The sequence below is a fragment of the Athene cunicularia genome (assembly GCF_003259725.1).
Source record: "Athene cunicularia isolate RWA chromosome 6 unlocalized genomic scaffold, athCun1 chr6_part1, whole genome shotgun sequence".
NCBI lineage: Eukaryota > Metazoa > Chordata > Aves > Strigiformes > Strigidae > Athene > Athene cunicularia.
The window spans coordinates 25489468-25510021 of NW_020799105.1; positions in this window are offsets into that span (position 1 = coordinate 25489468).

Below are 20554 nucleotides of genomic sequence, written 5' to 3' on the forward strand. Positions count from 1 at the left end.
GGTGGTTTTTTTTTTTTTTTTTTTTTTTTTTTTTTTTGGTTTGTTTGCATTTTTAACGGCCCTTGTTTTAGTTAATTATTTATGTCGGGTACCATGTATTTTTAGGTTGGGAAATTAATCTTCACATTCTGATGTCAAAATTCATTATTTCCAAGTGATACCCACGAGGCCATATCCAGAATTTGACCTTGCTGGTTAACTGAAGTTTGAGAAATATTTTTTTGCTTGAGAGTTTCTGCTCACCTTTCCAACACCCAGGGTTTATATGTCTAATGAAGTTCATTAAGCTACCCAGTATATGGAAATGAATAGGAATATTTTAGGTTTTTAAATATTGGCGTGTCAATGAAGCAGAACCTCGGGTTTTCAGTGAGCACAGCTACCCATAAATGCTGAGATATATTTTCTAAAGTCTCAGTTCAAGAACTTTACTCATTTGTCGCTACAACACGAAGCAGGTGAGTTTTGTCTGTACATCAGAAACAATAGCTTCCCCTGTAGTGAAGATTGTACTTCAGTTTTTATACAGCATGCCTAGACCCTATTTTCTAGACTGTCTTTTCTAAAGTACTTTTGTATGCTGGATAAAAGGTCCCCAAGGAGGAGACAGTTGAACATGTTGTCTTTTTTCTGTGATGTGGGTTTGTAGTTGGCAGTAAAGGATCTTTTAAATCTTACAGGGGATGGACGCCCATGAAAACAGGGTAGACACAGTCCTAGTTTGTTTTTATTTTTTCCAGCGCGGGAAATGTTCCTCGCTAAAAGAGCTTGCGGTCGAGTTGCTCAGGTTGGTCTCACTGAAAAATAATTACCCTTGAATGTAGTTTTCTGGGTGCAGGGAGTGTTGCTGCAGCGATCTGATGAGAAGTTTCGCTGTCGCCAGCTGGGATGAGTGACACCCCTGGAGGTACTTCACTACGGTCTTGGGTCCTCCAGAATAAAATTAAGGTGTGACTTAATCTCCCGTCAGAAACAGCCTTGGTGTTGCTCTTCGATGTCCCCAAGATCCTTTCCTGGAAGCTGAGACCTGGTGCTGCAGTTGCCCCCAAACCCCCCAGGCAGGTTTTTGCTCTTTTCTCTGTGATGGTCCCTTTATACCTCAACAGCACGTGACAACTAAAACAAACAGGCTTGGGCTTCGTCGAGGGATTTTAGGACAAGTACTCCTTAGTGGCAAAGAAATGCAGATACCATGAGAATGTAAAACCTGCCTTTGCTATTTCTTGCCCCAGTTTTTTAGCACACTTGAGCGTTTGCTGCTGGAGTTTCCGTGTCAGGAGGTCTCACACGCTTTTGAGCAGGTAATACAAGATGAGGCAAAGGAACAAATATCAGAAAGTTTCAAAGCAGATAGCCTTGTTGGCTCTTCACTTATTTTCCTTATAGATGGATGAAGAACTAATTTGTAAATAGAGGCGTCACTTCTGCCACCTGAAGAAACAATACAAAAAAAAAAAAAATTCCCCTCTCACCGAGGCTTTGTGCTGCAGAGCTGTTCATCCTCAAATAATTAATATTATGGAACATTTTATTTTCTTTTAAGCTCTGCCTAAATACTCGGGAATCAGGATTCATTTTTCTGGGTAGCTGTGAAGTACAGTGCGATGCGTTAATGCTCTGACCCCTCGGGTAATTTAATTATCTATTAAGTCCATTCCTCTGTACAGCTAATTGACTGTCTCAGCAGTCTGCATGCAGGCAGCTTTGGTAGAAATATCTCCATGCCACTACCTGGGATCCTCTTCATTATGCCCCATGTATTCCGGGTCTCTGATCTGTCCTGGGAGCCCAAATCTGTCTGACGCGAGCCCGAAAGGTGAGGTGGGGTGAGTGCCTGTAAATTCAAACACTTCCCTACAGACACAGTGTGCCTTCACCTCCAGAGAGGCTGCAGCTCATAGATCAGGAGACTGCCCTATTTTAAAAGGTGTGAGGGACAAGGTGCTCTCAATGTCACTTGTAAAACACCCCCCCAACCTTCCACGAGCGACAGTTACTGGGGTTCGTGGCAGCCAGGACAAAGAGCAGCGGGTCTCTAACGTGGGTGCTGCTCCGTTTGGTTACACGTTTGCAGCCCTCGTCAGCCAAAATCACGTATCTCGCCGCCTTTTGAAAACCTTGTTCAGTCAGTAAACGTTAAGCTTGCAGCACTCCAGTCCCATTTCATCACCAGCTGCACAGCGTTATCGTCCATCTCAAAAAATAGAGTTTGACTCCTTTAGTCTACCGAGAAAGCTGCTTCAGCAGCAAATGCCTTCACAAGGCTTTAGCGTATCGCACCCATATATTAACCCCACAGAGATATTTGCATTACGTAGGTGATTACATTCATTAGTCCCTTAACAGAGACAGCGTACCTTGTCTTACACTAAATATCGAATATCAGCGCCCACGTGGTGTATGTGATTATTTATTTCACTGATACCCAAGCCTGTTGTAGAGACCAACACAATTTTTACCTGGTCTAACTGCAAAAAAAAAAAAAAAAAAAAAAAAAAAAGTTTGTACACTGGGCTCGTTCTCCACTGATAGAATTTTTTTTGTTTGTTTTTGGTAAAAAATAGTTTTTAGTGAAATGTTTCAGTGTCGACACCCTGCCTTCCAAAACAAGTGTGAAGTGGATTTGATGTGTCCGTGCTGGATGTGTAATCATCACAGGGCGTTTCTGTGTGCACTGGCGTATGTTGTTCCTAAGACTATCATTAGTAGGCTGCTGAATATTAAAACTGCGTTTGCCCTTTTCTCTTTCCACGTTTTAAAACATCATTATGTAAATATCTGACAGCGCCACAGCGATCAGCTCTTACTGAAAGGTGCCGCTGGAACCCTCGAAGTTGGGTGATGTCTGTAAGGATCAGTCTGCACCATTATTGTTTTAATGAACTCTATATTCAGGGCACAGCCGCTTAAAAAAATTTAGAGCTGGGATGAGTGTTCTTCAGAACCGTACCCCGCTGCTAGAGAAATTTACTCTCATCCTCATTTTAATTTGGCAGTACATCACCAAGCGTTACCCGTGTGCCCCGCCGTTTCTCCACGTCAGGATCGTTTTCATTTCCTTGATTTAAATTGGAATTGCTCAGAACCGTGTTTCCCAAGTAGGATGTTACAGGAAGTCTTGTCTACCTCTTGCTCAGTGTCTGGTTTGTGCTGCGGTAATTTAAACTTGTCGTGTTCTATCCCGTGTTCTTTTCCTGGAGAGGTCCCGTTAAATTAGTGCAGCTCAGGGTGTGATTCCTGTCACGGGCTGTGGCAGAGCAGCGAGCCTGGCGCTCCGGGAACCTGCCCCGTGGAGGCTCTGCCTGAGTCTCTTGGTGAGAGTCGGGTTTGATGCACACACTCCTCAGTCCATTAAGCCATCTGTGTAATGATTCGATTCACCATTAAAGCCACTCGAATGACTTTGTATTCACTATTGCAGCATATTCAATGTTTCCCCTTCTAACTCCGGCATTCTGTTTGGGTTGGTTTGTTGTGGTTTTTTTTTTTTCCTAACCACCTTAAGACAATTTTAGACAATTTCAGTACGTGTGTTCTAGCAGGTCAAGCGTATTCCGAATTGCAAAAGTAGCTGACAGTCAAAAAAAACACTCTCTCTGCACCCTTCTCTTCATTCTCTTCTTTAGCTGTGCAATCCTCAAGCTTTATTTTGAAGTTTTCTATCCATTTTTTTAGGACTGATCTGCTGTTAAAAAATATTAATTGCTGAACCATGTTCTGATCAGAGTAGCATGACAGTTCATGTGCTGCATTGGTTTAGAAATGTGAAAATTCTACTGGTGGAAAATCAAAATAGCTAACGTTATAGGTCTGCGTCTTGAATGACCTAAATTTTTTTCCCACTTTTAAAAATTTTATTCCAGCAGAGAGTTTTGAAAAAAAAAAAAAAATGCATAAAAACGTTGAAAATGAAGATGTGGTTTGTTGTTTTGATATGATTTTTTTTTTTTTTTTTTTTAGGGGGAAAAAAGTATTATTAGTCTAACTAAATCCAATAACTAACATTTTACTAGGGACTTCAGTCCTTCTTTTGAAATCTCATGGTGTTGACTATCTTTTTTCCATTTTGTTTCTTCTTGCAATTAAGATTTTAATCATTCCAAGAGGATGCAGTTTTGCACTGGCCGTCTCTAGAAATGGGTTGTAGATGGGCAGCACTGGGAAGAGACCCCAGGGTGTTCCTCATCCCACCTCCTGCCCGAAGCCCCTCTGAGAATCCTCTCCCACTGCTCCGCTGCCCTTCTGCTAGATAATTTAGCAGATAAAATATAATACATGGATCAAATGGACCGTTAGATTTTATTTTGTTATGTAACTGAAATAATTTTGTGCACGAGATTAAGCAGAGCCCTTGTTTGCTTCCCAATGCTTTGAGGAAAATTTATGAGTAATGGAAATGTGTTCAGAAAGATAAATTTGTATTTTATTCTCTTGATTTTTGTCACAGTTTCAAATTCCCAATTAAAAAAAAAAAAAAAAAAAAAAAAAAAAAAAAAAAAAAAGCAAAAAAAGCAACAACCCCTGTTTAAATAAAAGTGTATTATGTAAGCTCAGGGAGGAGAGCTGAGTTTGCAGGGTGCTGTAATTAAGCCTACACTGTAAATAACTGAACAAAAGAGCTTGTGAAAACACCACAATGCTGGTTGCTTTCAGACCTGAAGAAACGCTTAATTAATGGCAAATACAGGAAGACATTCCACAGGTGGTGTAAATTTAATGTGTTCTCGACGTGACTTCATTAAAAAAATACACCCCCCAAAAAAATGAATCATTAAGTTTTTAGCAGCAGTCCTGGGAGACCTTTTTACAAAAGAAATTCTTTCCTGAGAGATTAGTGGTTCTGATTGAGATGGTTTGTATCTAGCACATGACAGTTTAAGAGCCTTTTTTAGTTAGAAAAGCTTTTAGGATGTTGGAAAATGGTGAGACTTCAGTAATATTAAGCCAAATTGCCCTTCCCTCAAATGAACATTTATATTGTCTATTACTGCTGTAGAGACTTGCCAACATAATGTTTCTCTTTAGGGACTTTATGGGGTTCTCTTTTTCTCCCTTTTTATATAAAAAGTTCTTGGCAGGGTAGTTTTAAAGGTCACTCAGTGCCACATTAGCTGTTGCTAAATCAAATCTCGGTTTTGTTATTGGTTAGGCGGAGTCTTTTTTTATTGTTCTATCACTCGCTGTATTTTTAGGAGATCGGTTACATGAAACCGAGATGTGTTGAGCTCCTCATTCACAGGCTCTCACATAATGACAAATATTTTCTGGAGGGAAAGTAACACGCTCTAATTACCACCTTGTGCCTGGGATAGGGGAAGGGGAGGGAAAACAGCTAAAAACGCCAGGCAAAATTCCAAGCTTATTTCCAATTCTCTTTAAGGCTCAAAGCCCTTTAGAAACTTCTGATGAAAATCTATTTCATCATTAAATCTATGCCTGTATTACAAATGAAGAGCTTTTCACCCTCCTTAAGTAAATGGATTACTTAAGACCTTCTTTATGAAATGTAGCTCTGTGCTCCTGCCTAGTGTGCTCCCGCAAAGATGAGCTAAGTGTCTCAGGAAGGATAATGTAAGCTCGCGTCTCTTGCCTGTGACATAGGAATTCACCTGGTGAACATGGCATTACCTGCAGCGGCGTATTTAAGGTTTTTCTTGGCTTTACCCGTGGCTACCAGAGTGATTTGGGTAACTCTGTGTCTTCCAGCATTTGTCAAACAGCTTCAATAGATTTTTGTTCCTAACGTGCTCCTACATCTGTGCATTTAAAAGGGAATGTGTTCTAAATATTAATTATCCTGGAGTTTTATGCTGCTTTCCAGTATGTGGTACCAGAGTGCTTCTCCAAAAACCAACTCATTAGGCGCTGGCTGGGAGCCAGAGGGGAGAGCGGGCACGCGGCGTGTGAGCGCAGGCAGCGGCGCCTGCATCCTCCCTCCTCTTCAGCCTCTCTCTTATTTTCGCATTTGGCTTCGGATCAGATAAAGCACACAGTCCTTTTCCACACAAAATACAATGCAAAACTCATCGCCAACAGAACCCTGTGGAGTGCCCAAGGTATGAGTTGGAGTAAGGAAGGGTGTGTTTCCCTGGGGTTGTTGAGCAGGACAGCCTCCAGGCAGCGTTGCGGGGACCTTTGGCGTTTCGGACAGCCAAGGACCCTCTGCAGGGGGTTTGTTTCTTCTTTCCCAAAGCATCTGCTGCTCTGCCACTGGCCACCCCCGAGGAAAGGTTCCTGGGACTGAGGGGCCGTGGCTGAGTGAAGGCATCACCGAAGTAATCCAATGAGTCTGAGCGGGCTGCCCTGAAGTGGCCCGTCCCCAGGCTCGGAGTTGAGTATCGTGGCCTCTGAGCACACATATATATATTTTATCATCCCCTAGAAAGCATCTCAAGCATGTAAAGGAGTTAACAGATTTCTAAGCGATATCTGTGCAACACATACTCGTATCATCCAACTTCGCCACCTTGGAAATCTTTACCTTTATAACAGAGGGAGTTTAAGGGGAAGCTTAGTAGAGCTGGAGACTGTGCTCTTGGCCACGACAACCAGCAGTCAGCCAGGGGTGGGTGAGAGGCAGCCAAGTAACGCTGCTCCTCTGTTAGCAGCTGCCTGATGGGTTAAGTGTGGTATGGGACAGCTGCTGGCCTGTCGGCGGTCAGGTTGGCTGGTCAAAGCCGACAGCGGCGTCGCATGCCCAATCTCAGCTTCAATCACCCGTTTCTCTACGTGCTGCTCGTCTTCCTTAGCACTGAGCACCAGGGTTTGCTCCGATACCTACTCCTGAAGGGCTGCTGTGTACTCGCTGAGTGACTCTGCGGGCACACCCTTTCCTGCTAACCCACCCTCTAGAAATCTGGAGACGCTTTAACGCTCAGCAGATTTTTGACTGTGAACTTTTGTAGGCAACCTGAGGGACTCTAACTAATGTAAATGTGTACTGTAGCAGTCCTGCCTGGCTCCCGGATTGCTTCCTTGAAGCAAAAAGACATTTATTTTGATTTATACTATCGGTTTAATTGGGAAAGAGATGTGAGACCGAAGAAAAAACACAGAGCGGAAAAAATGATACTGAGTATGTTCTGTGGAAGACCAAATCCCTTCTGACCGAACGCGTGCTAAGATAATCAGATAAGCAAAATTATTTCAGCATCCCATTCCCAACGTAAGAAGCATTCAGTCAAATTTGCCCTGATTGTATAGCAATGCATTACTAATAGGACTTAACATAAGCCTTTTAAATCCAGCTCGTGCTGTTAGAAAAACAGATTTCAGACAAGGCATTTGTAGGGAAAATTCCCCTTGATGTAAAGTAGTCAAAGGAGATAATTCGGTGCCACTTGGTTCTGTAGCCAGTATTTCACTCGATTACAAAGTTTTGTCCAAACCTCATTGAATTCAATGAGCTTCTCACTCTGAATTTATAATGTCCAGGGAGTTCTGTTAAAGACCACATGATGACTGATGCAATTCAGCTCATTTAAAAAAAAAAAAAAAAAAAAAAAAAAGCAACCTTAAGAATGAGAGGAAAAACTGCAAACCTCTTAACACCTTCACAGCTGTTTTGTAAAATGTCTCGATACACTAGGCAGAAATACGCTTGCCCATTTGCAACAGTCTGCAGATCGTTTGCTGTGTTTAAGGCAAATTAATTGTTTATTCCTTAATTCCAAATTAAGGAAGATGCGCTTATTAAGACTCACCATGTGCCTGAGCCATCTCCACCCTTACGGAGTTGGGCGTTTGGGTTCGTATACAATTTAGGGGGTATTTGAAGCAAAGTTTTATGCCGTGTGCAGCAGAGAATAAACAACTTGGATAATTTGATCAGATTTTGAGGATTGATCAAATCAAGAAAATCTTGTCGATCTCAGCAGTTGGTGCTGTAACAGGCTGTGGTGAAGGGTCCTTCACAGGAGCGAGCCGTCACCGCCCCGGCGCTGTTTGCTGTAGTAGAAGTTCACGGAAATGGGAATATGTGGAGAGGAAATGACAAAACTTTATAGTTCTGGTCTTTGCAGTGATGGCAGCTGTTTCTGAAGGGCGTGAGGTTACGGTCCCAGGAAAGAGGAGTTTCTGTTGTGTTTCCTTGTGACATTCTCCTTTATTTTAAAAAATATTGGTCCGTATGTAAGTCTTTTTAAAATTAAAAAAAAAAAACAAACAAACAAACCAAAAAAAAGAACAAACTTTGAAAGCTCAAGCCTACGTGCCAGAACATCACTTATAACCATCTCTGGATCGTTGCTGCTTGTTTCCTCTTAGATTGAGCAGAATAAGTGGAAACAAAGGACAGAGATGAGAAAGCACATCGTTGGCTCTTTTCCTGGGCTTCTCATGCCATTTTACCTGCACGTTAGACACCAAGAAATTATAGGCATGATGCCTCTTCTTAAGTATTTTGGCTCTGGGTTTCTTTTTATATTTTTCCTTTGTTTTCTTAGTGTATAATTGCAAAAGCCAAAACGTGACCTAGCTGGTAGCTCTTGTGAGGACTGCAAGCTTGGGTTCCTGCATGCAAAGGCATGTTTGGCCTTCAGAAGAAGTGCTGCGTTTTGTTATTTATACACGTCCTTTTGGGACAGAGGGCGTCTGTAGGAGAGGATTTAGTCTTGTTCTTAGTCTCGTGTTGAGCGGGATCCTGTGGAGCCGGGCACTGAGCTAGAGCTCTGCAGGGCTGGAGACCCCCGTGTCACCTCTGCTGGCGGGCTGCCCTGCGACACCGTCTGCCCTCGGTCAGTGGAGGAGCCATAAACCTGCAAGGACTAGAAAATGAAATGGGTATGTACAGAAATTAGTTCTTTCAGCCCATCATCTTCTAGTATAAAAAAAAAAAAAAAAGGGAAAATAACTGTAACATTAGAAATCTGCTTGACCCTCAAGTCACCTCTTCCTCTTGCACCTCCCTTTCCACACAACCTACCGAGATCCCGCGGCTGAGTTCCCGTGTAAGCACAGGCAGAGTGTTTGCTGCTCTCTACGTTATTCGCCCAAATGGAAAGGAGATTATCCTTGACATTTCGCGAGTGCCAGGATCAGGGCAGTGCGTGGCTCCTGGCTTTGTGAACTCAAAGGTTAGCTCCCATTTCCTGACAGCCAAGAGGAGCTGAATTATCTGCTAGGCACAAGGAGCAGATGTCTGCTACTGGAGATCTGTTTTTCTTGGAGGGTTGTGGTGTCCCCCCCCCTTCTTTCACGCTGTATATTTGAATGAGCACAAAGCAAATGCTTTTTATCCCCATGTTGTTCAAGAGACTGATCCGGGTAGTTTATTAGAGCAGTGCAGGGTTTTATCAGGCTGTTCAGGGTGACTTTTCTTGATTATACCACAATGGCAAAAGTGAAGAGAAAGATGCGCCTGAAGATGATGAACACAGGGACAATATAAATATGAACTTCTGTGAGTAGTTCGCTCGCAGCTATTATACTAAAGTGTTATAATGTGTCTGAGAGGAGTTTAGACTGATAGTCAAGGCTGGATAAAATGTTCGTGATAGGATTTGATGAAAAGATTTATTTTCAAGGTCACTGCCTTTTTTTTTAATGAGTAAGGGTAGCAACCAGGAGCGCTAGCAGAGTATCTCGGGTAGCTCACACTTACAGGCTACAGCACACGCAGCTAAAACTCTAGAGGGAGAGCAAATCTCACTTTCTGAGCCAAGCAGCCCATCTTGTTTAGCGATATGTTATCTCTTCAGGATTGGCATGGGGCGGGTTGGAGGGTTCAGTTCTTGGAAGTTTGCTGGCGCCTAAAGACTTGAGTTTAGAAATAGTGGTAGAAAAGAGCTAACTTACTTGCTGCCCTGTTATAGATGTGTGTGACTGTATAGCTTAACCCCTCATATTAAAGGTTCCTCTTTAAAAATGCAGAGTTTGGGTCTCGGGGGAATAAATGAATGTGCACAAATCATCCTGAGCAGTCCTTTTTCTTAACCACAATCAGGCAATTGCAAACCTCTTCGGTTTTGTACGTTAGCTTAGTGAGTGTGCAGTACCTGCTCTGGAGGGGCTATTCCATGGCGATTGGTTTGGAAATGGTGATTTAGGAAAGTAGAAAAAAAATCATGTGAATTCTGGCAGGCAATCTGTGTCGTTTTCACAGATATTTGAAACGCCCTGCCTTCGTGGATGTGTCGTGCATAAAACAAACACAAAAATGAAAGGGATGCGTTTCACCAGTTTTAACTAATTTGGATCTGAGAACAGTAGAACCAAGATGCGAGGATGGTGTTATTTAGCAAAATTGAATTCAAGTGAAAAAAATTCACACTGGCATGAGACAAATGGCAGGGTATTTAATTTCTTACTTGTTTAGGAAAAAAATATCCTTCGCTGACAGTGAAATGCATTAAACATAACAGAAGCCCAACTATTTAAAGCTGTTCTGTATGAAGTAATGGAACTTGTATAATGCATTAGTTGAATTAAATAGGACTCTCTGCAGTCCCTTGTGGGCACAGGTGGGAGAAGTGCCTCACATACTACAGTGTCTGAACTCTCCATACCCTGCAAACCACCTTGTCTTTGGCCTTTTCTCCCAAGGAATTAGGCAATATATTTAGATGAGAAGTCCTCTGGCACAGAGGAGGAGCCTTGCTTATAGTTACACCTAAAGGGAGCGTTGGGGAGCCGCTGCACTGCTTCAGACCTGCTCCAGGTACAAGGATTGGTTGACGTTGCTAGTGGATTCACACTCGGCTGTGGGTTCCTGTGCTGCAGCCTGATCTTTCTGCTCTGTTTGGTGTGTGGGCTTTGCACCCTCCTACCCCTAATCCCACGCAACTCAGGGTTTCTCGTCATACCGACTGACGACTTCCACTGCAAGGGGAGGAAGGTGTTTTAAATCCTTCAGACTGTGCTGTGAGACCAGAGAGCAGTGTTTGGCCACAGTAATTGTTGCCACTGTAAGTGGGACTATGGCTTTCCCCAGCTACATTACATTTTCCCCGGGATTTATTGCTTTCTGTGGTTCTTGCACAGTGGTATGCTCCTTCCCTCTGTAAACACAGCGGGTAATGCTTTGGGGTTGAAGCTTTGCAAGTAGAAACCCTCTGATATTGCCGGCAGGTCTGCCCGGGAGCGTTACTAACCCGAGTACCGCCTAGGAACATCTAGCATCCCTCCAGCCTCCCGTGTTCCCTCCCGCAGCTGTGGGGCTGTTCTGCACCGCGGCGCAGCGCCAGCGCCCGGCCCGAGCAGGGCAGTGGTGGGGGCATCAGCTGAGCAGTGCCAAAGCGTCACCCACTGATGCAGGCTGACCTCTCACCATTTTTACAGTCTGAATTCGGGTAAACGGAGCTGGAGGCGCACTCAGAAATGTATAAAAGCAGGGTCCTGATCAAGGAACCAGTGTTGGTCTTGCTGGCAGGAGGGAATTTTGATTTTAATTAACCGTAAGGAATGAAGCACTTGTGGCAGACAGACAGATCATGAGGCCAGAGGAGGAGGGATGAGTCATTTGGCATCACAGATCCCGTGAAATGGGAGGAGACCTTCCGTGGTGGCTGCTTTGGCCGTGGGGCAGGGCCTCAGTAGCACAGAACATCTCTCAAAAATGTTCTCCTCTGCTGTACCCCAATCACCACCGGCCTCAGAAGGGTCCTGCAAAACCTGCTGTGAAATAGAGAATTTAAAAAAATATTTTGATTCAACTCCGTCGCAACGTTTTAGCGTGTCTCCGCTCCTGAATTTGCGAATGAGGTTGGCTTTGGAATAACCAGATCTAAGCGCATATCGCAAAAAAGGCCGGGAAAAGAAGTTCGCTATTTAAGATTCTTTGCATTTATGCCTTGATCCAGTTCTGTGAGTTTTATGGCGCAGCCTGCTTGTATAAAAGCGTTCTGCTCAGCGATACGTTGCGCCTGTGGAAACAATATTGGTTTAACTTCACTCGTGCGTTCAGCACGGCAAAACGGAGCCTCGGCATGCGCAACCTACAGAACCGAGTCCGCTTCTCAGGAGGCCAATTTAATGGTGTGAATTCCGTCTCTTTTGCTACTTTCCTAGAAACCCGTGCGTATTTAGCAGTGTCCTCGCTTGGCGTGGTCATATTTAACTCAAACTAATTTGTAAATTAATCTAGCTGATGGAAGTACGTCTGATTGCCAGTGGTTTGTAGCAGTTGTTTTATTCAGCTGGAGATGCTGATGATCAAGAGAGGTTTGGATAATCCAGGAAACAAACTACTTAACTACTTACCTTCTTTGAAAGTTGGGTGTTTGGGTGGGGTTTTTTGGTGTGTGTTTTTTTGTTTGTTTGTTTTGTTTTGTTTTGTTTTGTTTTGTTTTTAAAAAGAGCTCTGATAACCTTTCTGTGATTAAACTTGATTACAGAGACGATGGCCAATGCACTAAGTGTGTTACTCAAGGGTAGGTTCGCTGTGAGGAAGGAAGTTTGGGAGGCAGCAGCGATGACTGAACAGCTTCCCAATCCCCCTGCTCTCCTGACAGCACCATTTTCCGACATGTGTCTCAAACACGGTTTAAACTATCAAGCATGTATGTGTTAAACCTTTAGATTGCAAGCACCTAGGAAGGTTAGACTGAGGTTGGAGCAGTTCCTGATTTCCAGGGCTTGACTCTGCCACGTTTGTAACATCATCTGGAGTAACTTCTGTTTTGAGGACAGACAATATCAGCACACCCACACAAGGCTGTTGTTGGTTAAATCCTGTGTTCTGCTGTACACGCTGTGTCATATAAAGCAAAATAGCTGAGCTGAAATTCGAAGGGAATGTGGGTTTTTTAATTTTCTATTGGTGAATCGGAAGAAAATAAACAGAGTCAAAGAACAGACTAGTCCTCCAAAATACTTCCAAGTATTCCATCTCTAAAAAAAAAAAAAAAAAAAAAAAAAAAGTGTAAATACAAATTTTTCAAGCCAGCAATTCTAAATGATATATCTGTTTGCGTGTGGGTTAAGTCGGCAGGTTCACATACTGCTGTTCTTATTTTAAACCACGTTATGGGAACAAAGTGCTAGGAAACAGTTGGTCCCATGAAAATTTCAGTAAACTTATTTAACCTCTTCCACAGCTCTGTTGAATTCCTCGGGTTACAGGAGCCGCAACCCCAAACTGTATTTCTCAAACAATTTTAGATTCATGAAGTTCTTAATTACATAGTTATTTTGTGCTAATATTCACGGCACTGGTGTAATGGGAGCAGTAACAGGTTTCTCTTCATTTAGTGCCAAAACAAAGATGAAACGCTAAACCCCTGTGGGTACAGATTATTGCGAGCACAGATGGATGGCGTAGAAATTGTTGAAAGATGAGATTTATGTTGTCCGGCATTGTTTCAGGGGTCAAAAAACCTTGACTATGAAATAAATCCTTTTTCATCATTGACGTAAGACTTTTCAGACAGTGTGCAGTATCTTTTGTGTGTATCTATACTGACCTAAACTGCCAATAGTGTTTAAATTCCACGCTGTCTCTGGGATTTCAGTTTCCTAATCCCTGAACACTTGGTTGCTGATGTTCCTTATGTGATTTATAGATTTTGAGAATCCAGATGCGTATTTTTTCCCCTTTACTGATAGTTTAAGAACCATTTTTCCAAGACAAACATTTGGAGGGGGGGGGGGAACCAAAACAAAACAAAAAACAAACAAACAAAAAAAACCCGCTCAATTTTGCCTGTCTGAGAGCTGTCAGAGGTTTTTGAGGAAGAATGTTATTATGGAGATTATCTAGAAAAGCAATAGTTTGCACAAGATGGATCCAGCGGAACTCTGGATTTACGCACATTTCTAGCTTCGCCTCACTGCGTGCTTTCTTGCAGCTTTTTGATTGGTCTGCATGACTGTAAAACCTATTGCTGGAAGGATTTTACAAAATGGAACGATTTTCTTGTTTATTTTATTAAAATAATCGGGACTAAAATGTTGGTGAGTAATCTTTGAATAATTTTGAAAGAAAATTTGCTGTAAACTTTTATCAAACAAACGTCGGTGCTGATTGCTGTGCGAGCTGCAGCCTGAATCTAACAACGGAATTGATCCTGAGACAGTGTTGTACCCATAATATCTGTATGGAGAAGTTGTAAGTCCTTCCCTTCAAACTTAATTACTTCCCACATCTGATTATTATTATTATGTTTGGGCTTTTTTAGTGGTACCCATTTTATGATTTTTATGAACAGTGTAAAATAACTTCTCGTTTATGTGGTAAATAAAACTTACTCTGAGGAAGGATTTCTGTGCAGAAGGGGCTGTTGGGTGTTGGAATGGACTGCCCAGGGCAGGGGGGAGTCCCCGGGATCCCTGGAGGGGTTGAAGAGTCGGGCTGAGCCAGCGCTGAGGGATCTGGGGGAGTTGGGAACGGTCAGGGGGAGGGTCATGGTGGGGCTGGAGGAGCTTCAGGGTATTTTGCAACCGAGATGACTCTGTGATTCTGTAAAAAATAATCTGCTTCTTTCACTAGAAATTACTGAGTATTCAGCCTTAACATCTTGATTACTGTTGTCACACCCGACAATTTAATTGAGTAGTTTATTTTGTACATGGCAGTTTATTGTCTAATACTGTGGTAGAAGCAGCTTTTTCTTCTGTCATCTTTATTAATAAGAGAAACTACCTTACATTCTCCTCAGATTTTGAACACTTCCACTGATAATTAACAGACAAAATTTAGGTTGCTTAATTGGACATTATTTCTTTTAAAAACATTAATGCATGTTCAATGCATTTTAAATTTTACTGGGTAATTTTGTAGCATTTTTCCTTCTCTTTAGTAACTAGAAGTAGTTTGCTCGGTGCTCCTAAATGAAAACCAGTGCCTGATATTTATCATTTCATATTTGTCTCTGTCCATGGAGGCGTGGGGTGAGGCCCTACCGAAGATCTCCTGTGAAATGTCCTTGCCTGGATACTCCAACTGAGAGTCCGTGCGCCCCAGACTGGCGAACGAGCCTGATGTAGAAGATGCCCACCGGTGAGGATGATACGAGAAGCTGCTCATCCTTCATCTCCTGGACTTCCAGGCTCTTGGGCAGGTGAGCCAGGCTTGCCCAAGGAGGAGCGGTGGGACATGTGTGATCGCTGGTGTGTGGGACGTGCTCCTGCAGGCTCCCATGCTCCTGCCCTGATAAGCCATGGCAACATATCTAGTTTAATTTTGTTTGATGTTCCATTAAAGAGTTGTAATTTTATAAGGTGGGAAAATAAAATTTTGTAGCCAGCACTACCCGTGAGTTCAGGAGCAGCATAGGGTGGGAAAATGAGTTGCAGGCGGTTTTTAGGACAAGTGATGTGATCACATAGTATAATGATTACAGTGTGATAGACAAAAAAAAAAAAAAAAAGTCTCAGAAGGTAAGCGATTTCTGACTCTTTAAGCAAATTAGTAGCAGATGACTATGTCACAGCTTCCTAAAGGACCTCTCCTTCCCGTGACTTGGACCAAATGTCTTCCTTGTCCTCCTTGCTTCACCCTTCCAGGACTGCTAGTCTGTATCTCTTTGCCTTTTTCCTTTGACTCGTTGATTCATAGTGTTAAAACTGATGAAGCCACAGCCAAAGGTAAAGGTCAGACTCTTGCATCATCAAATAAAATTCCAGAGAGGTTCCCAGAGTAGAAGTCAGGATTTAGGTTTATATTAATTAAAGCCTGAAATATATGGTTATTGCAATATATCCTAGTTTGAATTTTAGGGCAGAAAGCTTTTCATTTCCTTGAAATATGGTCATATAGATGGGTTTAGAAAACTCAGGATGAGGAATGGGAACAGGTTTCACTCTGTCAGGGCAAGGGAAGGTTTCCAAAGCATCTTGTTCTACAGAACTTGTGGGGTGGGTCGGGCAGGTGTCTCGGCCGGGCTGACAAACTTTATTCCAGCCAGTTTTCTGTCCTGTGCTACCATTGCATGTCAGACCCGGAGTACAACGACGTTTTCAGTCACTTCACATCTTTAAAGATAAGAAATGCACCGGTGAAACTTGAAAAACAGATCCTGAAGATGGAGACCGCTTGGATAGACTGGGAAATACGCTGTCTCAGGGAAAAAGAGGAATTGAAATTCCTAATTCCCTAATTTTACTTTTTGTTCATGAGAGTGGCGTAACAGAAAATGGTTGCTCCTCCTGACAGCTATTGGCACCAAAATATCAGTCCTTGTTCGTAATGGCTGGATCCTTGTTAACAGCATTAACAAGGTTTTGAGCCCTCTTCCTATGCTTGACTTCTAAAAGGCAGCGGAAAAGCTGCTTTTTTTTTTTTTTTTTTTCCCCACCAGAGCAAAGGTATTCCCAATATCTCGTTATTAATAGCGTGGTAGCGCGGGCGTGCCAGGAAAGTAGCTAAACAGCCCAGGGACTTGTGTTTAAAAGGCAGCGCCTCTGATAACATGCTTCAAACTTCCCCTCCGCAATTGTGAATACTTCAGAAGTTAGGCTGGCAATATTTTACAGCTATTGAATGCCAAGATAAAAAACATGAAGCGATTTTAAATTGACCTTTCAAAAAGAGTTTTACTCGTGAAAAAAATCTCCGGCATCAAGAAATCTGCTATTAGTTTTCCAGTGCTGTGCTCGGCCATAAATGTTGTGTTTCAAATGTGTTCGGTTTGGACATCAGTCACAAAGATTGTTTTGTACTTTATATAGAATACAGATTTGCTTATAAGCAGGGAACACTTCCATTTCACTTTTTTTTTTTTTTTTCCTTCCTGGAATTTATGGGAAACTAAAAAAAAAAATATACCAACCCAATGCACACAAAGCCTGATTTGCTTGCGAAATATATGTGCTGCTCCATTTTGGATGGACAAGCTCTACCATGTTTGGGTGAAGCACGGTGATGCCCCCATTGGGACATGCCTGGGGTTAGACTGTGCCTTGGAAGTTTGTCCTTAAATGTCCTTGAAAACCTGATTCACACTGAATGCAAGACTCACAGACTGTTCAGTGTGGAAGAAAATTTAGTTTTGCTCTAAGTTATTGGTTTCACAGACTTTTAATTGTGAATACATCTAAAATACGTTGGATAACACACGAAGTATCGTTTGCACATTAAGAATGTGAGGAATTTTCTTGATGTTTCAAGCAAATGGTTTACCTGTGAGCAGCCTGAGCCGAAATCTGCCCTTGGGTAACCTTGTGTAACGTGCCGTTGCTGTGCCACGAGGGATGTGCAATGGGCAGGGAGGAGAGCAATTCCCTCCCCGAGATGTTCTTGCTTGGCATCGTTTATGTCATAGGCTGACACAGAATATTCTGGAAAGAACAAGCCAAATTCCTCCAGGATTTGCATAGAATAAGTCCTAGCAACAAACCTGGGCCACCTAGAGCCTGATGCTATGGGTGAAGAGGCGAGGTGAATCCATCTGAGGGCTGCCAGGAGAGGCAGGGGCTGGAGCTTGGATGGATGGGCTGCAAAGCCTTGTCCTCCGACCACGGTTTTAAGCGTAGAAGTGAATTGAAAGAAAACAAATAGGTTCATGGTTTTCAACGCATTAATTTTTGATGTTCATATACTTCATCTGTGCCACACAGACGCCAGAGATTTGAAATAATTGTGGAACGGATGCCTAGAAGCAGAAGGCATGTCACGTTGAGTTCCTTTAGTGAGACTGAATCATTATTCTTCTTTATTGTACTTTCCTGTTACATCAAATGTAAATGGACATGAAAGGTGTAATTTCCCTGGAGACTAAAACAATATTTTTGTCAAGTTTGGCCCCGCATCCTGTCATTCTGTCTCCCTCTCTGCCTGATTTTGTCATGTATCTGTCTGAGCTTTCCATTGATAGTTACATAATTGCCTGAAGCTTTACTAATTAATAATTAGCAGTCACTTTTGTCTTCTGCTTCTTCAACCATTTTTATTTTTGTGGGCTCTGGCAGAGCTGCTGCCTGTAAGGCTGCTGAGCTGGGTTTCTCGTCGGGCAGAACTGTCACTGTTCGTTAAAGGACGCTCCGCTGGGTCACCTCTGAAACAAAGTTGGTGCCTTGGCTTCTCCGTGCAAGGGATCCACTGAGAGAGTCTCTCCGTTCCTTTCCTCCCCAGCTCTGCCTTTCGCTAATGACCAAACAGCCCCGCGAGATCATTTTTCTAATGAGGGCGAAATGTGTGACCTGGGATATTGTCTTGATTTCCTTCGGAAGGTTAAACACAGTTACTCAAATCTTATTTAGGTATCTGATTTTGTTGGCTTGTTGAGGTGTAACCCCGAAGAATTCTGTGTCGATGAAGTCTGTCATCATAAGATATGTTTTAAAAAGTAGTCATGGTTATATTTTCAAAGGAAAAGGGGTGGTTATCAAAGGTCTACGGTCAGAGAAATTCCAAATCTCTGCTGAAACTGCTTCGGGGCAGATTTCTGTGCATAAGTTGTATTGAATTGAGGCTATTTTTATTTTCCACACAAGGGAGATTCTGTTAGGAATGTTAATTAAATATTAAAATAATATAAGCTGAATGTTTTACTCTTTCCCAATTAGTTCTGTTCGTGAATCTCTGCTGTAGCATCCTTGCTATGATTCCTGTTCATTAAACATAATGACACAACATTAGAAGTTAAAATAAATGCTGTGCAGGGGGCCCTGAGAGACCTGGGCTCTGAATCCACTTCCCGCATTTCACTTAAGCCCGTTTAAAATCTGTTTCTTTGATTTGAATTTTCTTGCTCTGTTCAGGAGAGGTGGACAGAGCCTTCTGAAGTGAATATAAAGGTTCTGTTGTCTTCAGAATATTTTGGAATAGACCCTAAGTAAAGAAGAACTAATCCTGAACTACGGGTCTACGTTGCAACTATGAATGATGTTATTTATTGATTTACCTACACGGTTTTTATTTACTACTGCCTCAGATGTCACTACTTATATTTGTCTAGAAAAATAAAGTTTTTCGTAACTCCAGACTCCCTTCAGTTGTAAAATTTGCGTTGCGGTTTCTTAGTGCAAAGGTTCAGAGAGTCCATTGTCACTGAACTAAGCTGAAAATCCTTGCAAAGACAAAGCTTCTCTGACACTAAGGCTATGCAATCCTATTTAATTCCCCACCTCGGGATTTATTCTGCTCTGTCGATGGGGAAGCTGATGTCTTCAGTCATTTAGCAGCAAGCTATGTCAGGAGCATTTTGGAAATAAGAGCAAGAGCATGTGTTGAGGGTTTTTTGTTTGTTTGTTTGGTTGGTTTGGTTTTTTTTAGAGTTGATTGGCTTAGAAGGAAGACTTCCAAAAGTTCAATTTCTCGCTGGAGTTAAGCCTCTCTAGACGTTACTTGTGGCCAGGAGGGAGAGCCCTGATCTGTTGACAGCCACACCATCCGTTTCTTGCCTTGCAACAATGCTGCAATTTGTCTGATGGCCCCAGAATCTAATTCAAGGAGCTAAACTGGAAAAAAAAAAAAAAAGATTAAACGCTCCTGAAAGTGTGTTTTTCGGTAACTGAGACCAAACTGCGAGGAACAAACCGTTCACAGCCTCTGGAGGTGCCAAGGCACCTTCTCCGAAGGCAGAGGAGCCTTGTCAGAAGTTCTCACTGCTGTCGTTGCACTTACCTCAGTCTTCCACGGTGATGAGATGCAAAAACTGGTAATTTTATCTCTGGAAAGAGGGACCCGTCTTCTCCTGTGCTATGAAAAGTTCCATTTTACAGCAAGAACAGCTGTAAAAGATGTAGTGGGGAAAATGATCTTGACACGCAGCTTGTGCAATCTGTAAAATTCATCAGATGTTATGGCAACTGCTCACATGGAAAAGACGTAAGTTTTATTTATATCTACATAAATATATATACGTGTCATTATCATCATAATATATATTATATAAAAAGTGTGTTAAAGTGTTCTTCAGATGCCTGTCAAATATTCAGTACCTTCCATTTTTCTGACATAGACTGGGTGTCTGTCTTCAGTTCTTTTTAAGTTATCTCCAGCCATTCATTTTTCTTGAATTGTTTCCTCTTTAGGAAGGATGTTCCAGTTCAGGTACGGAGGAATGATTTTGGCAACATAGTCACTTCTGCGTGTGTGTGGGGGAAATACGCTTTAAAGATTTTATTTTTTTTTTTAATTACTATTATTTACCAGGATTATGTTTCATTTTTTCTGAAGAACTGGTCATTTCTGTCTTGGCTAAACCAAAACGGGATTATTTTCTGGTTTATTTAGGAGAAGTTTAGAGGGTGTCGTGTCAAGGAACAGCCGAGGCCGCAGAGTTCCTGCTCTGCAGTCTGTACTTCTGTCTTGTGGTGGCTGTTGGCTGCAGGTCAGACCCACCATAACCTTCCCGGCGCGAGGAAGGGGTGGTTAATGTCTGCATTTCCCGAGTTGCCAAGGGCAACAGCTGCAATTTATTGATACTGAATTTGAGAGAGAGGTAAAACAGGTACCTTTGGTTCCTGGAATCCTGCGCTCCCTGGTTCCCCATTGCGTACGTGCAGATCGATGCCTCCGTGTAACAGAAGGTAGCGCAGGTTGCCATCGGATTGGCAAATATTCAAGTCGTTCCAAACCCAGGGTAATAATCTCTGGAGGATCTTGTGCAATGCATCCCACTGCTATCATTTATCTACCTAGCAGAAAGGGCTATATGATTTTTTTTTTTTTTTT